The following is a 3,462-nucleotide window of genomic DNA, read 5'->3' on the forward strand; positions in this document are numbered from 1 at the left end:
CAACTCTCTCTCTCTCTCTCTCTCTCCCTCTCTCGCGCTCTCTCCCGCGCGCGCTCTCTCAGCTTGTTTGGCTTGAAATCCTATAGAGGGCAGCAGAGTCCGGTGAAAACACTGGTTTTTAAAAAAGTTTATGTTATTATTAATAGTTCCTCTGTACCATCAAAGGAAAGCTGTTGAAAAATAGTAACCAGCTAACTGTAACGAGGTCTGGGATTTTGTGTCCCATTGCACATTTAAAAGCTCCCATCAAAACAGCTTCTCTGGAGCCTGTTTGGTCAGGGAGGATGAAATCAGTTTTTCTGTTATACACACAACATGGTGAGCATTAAGTATTGTGCTACAACAGGCGTAAAAATGCTGAACAAAAAATGCATCCCATACAACTAAACTGTATTCTCAGTTACGTTTGCAAGAGTGTTCATTGTTCAACACACTGACTTACTTGATCCAGGAGATTTTTTTTTCTTTCTCTTTGTCTTTATAAGTGCCCTTTCTCACTGTCCCTTTTCCCTTCTGTTTTTCTTTTCCTTCCTCTCTTTCTTTCTCCCTTTCCTATCCCCCAGTCATGTCTGTCCCATCTGTAACAACTGAAAATAAAATAAATAATAACAACAAAGTTTGATCAAATGGACCAATACGGCAATGCCATGATGATCCATTTGGCAGAATAGATCCATTTGGTATCCTTGTTGGTCGTCAGACAACAATTCTGACGGCTAAAGAACCAAATGGGACAGACAAAAAATAAAAAATAAAAAATAAAAAAAAATAAAAAAAGTAATATGTAATAAATAGTGTTGTGTATATACAGTTGGGTTATTGCACATAGAATTGGTATTGCACAGTGGTGGTCCATAGAGGAAGTGGGAAGAAAAAAAGAAAAATGGGGTGGGGGGGCTGTGTTATCGGTGCATGTATGAGTTCAGGGTGGTTATGGCTTTGGGGAAGAAACTGTTCTTGAGTCTGTGGGTTTTTGTGCTGATGCACCTGCAGTGCTTCCCTGAGGGAAGCAGGCTGAACATGTTGAAGCCAGGGTGGGAGCTGTCCTTGATGATGTTTGATGCTCTGCTGAGGCAGCGGGAGGAATAAATGTCCATCAGGGAGGGGAGAGGGCAGCCGATGATCTTTTGTGCTGTCTTGACCACACTCTGAAGCCTCACTCTATCCGCCTTGGTGCAGCTGCCGTACCATACCGTGATGCAGTAGGTTAGCAGGCTCTCAATGGACAAGCGGTAGAAGGTCAGCAGCAGGTTGGAGATCAGCTTGTACTTCCTGAGGACTCTCAGGAAGTGCAGCCGCTGTTGGGCCTTCTTGGCGACCGCTGAGATGTTGTCTGTCCAGGAGATGTCAGCAGAGATGAGGACACCAAGGAACCGGAAGGTGTGGACCCTCTCCACACACTCCCCGTTGATGTAGAGGGGGGCTAAGTCAGTGCTGTGTCTCCTGAAGTCAACAATGAGCTCTTTGGTTTTCTTAGTGTTCAGTGACAGGTTGTTTTCTGAACACCAGGCTGCTTCAGGACTTCCTCTCTGTAGTCTGCCTCGTCTCCCTCTGAGATGAGTCCGACTCATCTCAAAGTCGGACTCATCCTTACTCATGTAAGCATCCTCTGACACTCACCTTGGTCCAAGCCTGCAAACTGATTCAATTCAAGTCAATTCAATTTTATTTACACAGCGCCAAATCACAACAACAGTCAGCTCAAGGTGCTTTATATTGTAAGGTAGACCCTACATACAGAGAAAAACGCAACAATCATATGACCCCCTATGAGCAAGCACTTTGGCGACAGTGGGAAGGAAAAACTCCCTTTTAACAGGAAGAAACCTCCGGCAGAACCAGGCTCAGGGAGGGGCGGGGCCATCTGCTGCGACCGGTTGGGGTGAGAGAAGGAAGACAGGATAAAGACATGCTGTGGAAGAGAGACAGAGATTAATAACAAGTATGATTCAGCAGAGAGGTCTATTAACACATAGTGAGTGAGGAAGAAACACCCAATGCATCATGGGAATCCCCGGCAGCCTACGTCTATTGCAGCATAACTAAGGGAGGATTCAGCGTCACCTGGTCCAGCCCTAACTATATGCTTTAGCAAAAAGGAAAGTTTGAAGCCTAATCTTGAAAGTAGAGATAGTGTCTGTCTCCTGAATCCAAACTGGAAGCTGGTTCCACAGAAGAGGGGCCTGAAAACTGAAGGCTCTGCCTCCCATTCTACTTTTAAATACTCTAGGAACAACAAGTAAGCCTGCAGAGCGAGAGCGAAGTGCTCTAATAGGGTGATATGGTACTACAAGGTCATTAAGATAAGATGGGGCCTGATTATTTAAGACCTTGTATGTGAGGAGCAGGATTTTGAATTCAATTCTGGATTTAACAGGAAGCCAATGAAGGAAGCCAAAACAGGATCTGCTGCTCTCTTTCTAGTCCCTGTCAGGACTCTTGCTGCAGCATTTTGGATTAACTGAAGGCTTTCAGGGAGTTTTTAGGACATCCTGATAATAATGAATTACAGTAGTCCAGCCTGGAAGTAATAAATGCATGAACTAGTTTTTCAGCATCACTCTGAGACAGGATATTTCTAACTTTAGAGATGTTGCACAAATGGAAGAAAGCAGTCTTACATATTTGTTTAATATGTGCGTTGAAGGACATGTCCTGGTCAAAAATGACTCCAAGGTTCCTCACAGTGTTACTGGAGGCCAAGGTAATGCCATCCAGAGTAAGAATCTGCTTAGATACCATATTTCTAAGATTTTCAGGGCCGAGTACAATAACCTCAGTTTGATCTGAATTAAGAAGCAGAAAGTTAGAACTGATGAAGAGGAGTCTACCTGATCAAGTACTGTGCTTCTGGTGAAAGTCATTAGTGTGATTTCTTAAGACTCTGTTCATTAAAAGCTTGATGGTGAAACACCATTCAAGGCAATTTATAAGGACTGTGGTCAACTGTATCACAAGCAGAACTCAGATCCAAAAGACTTAAAATGGAACAACAGCAATTAATCAGCCACGCCGTAAATGATGCCCTCTGATCATAAAAACACTGAAACAAAAATGTTGAGGAGAGGCTGGAGTGTAGACCACTGTGTATGCTCTTTAATGGTGGTTAAAGGTGGTTCTCAGGTTGATCCTCTTCAATCAACCTTTAAGCTCGAGAGAAAGATCTTAGTTGGTTGCTGTGATGTTTATTTTTGCAATAAGACTCCACCCTGTTCAATTACCCCATTACGTTCCCTTCATAATGTTGGTGAATGCATGGGTTTCAACAAATTTCAACAAATTAAGTCATTATAAGAATGCGACTTTGTTTTCAACTGTAACCTTTGTTATCCAACAATAAAAAAGGGTAGTCTAATTTTCCTTTGAAACTTTGCCAGTTGCCGTGTGAAAGAAATTTTGTCGAGCAAATATTGAAAAAAGATAAATTTAGCAGCTTTCCACATCAAAAGGCGTTCTCTACTT

The sequence above is a fragment of the Oreochromis aureus genome, linkage group 2 (genome assembly GCF_013358895.1).
Source record: "Oreochromis aureus strain Israel breed Guangdong linkage group 2, ZZ_aureus, whole genome shotgun sequence".
In the NCBI taxonomy this organism is placed as follows: domain Eukaryota; kingdom Metazoa; phylum Chordata; class Actinopteri; order Cichliformes; family Cichlidae; genus Oreochromis; species Oreochromis aureus.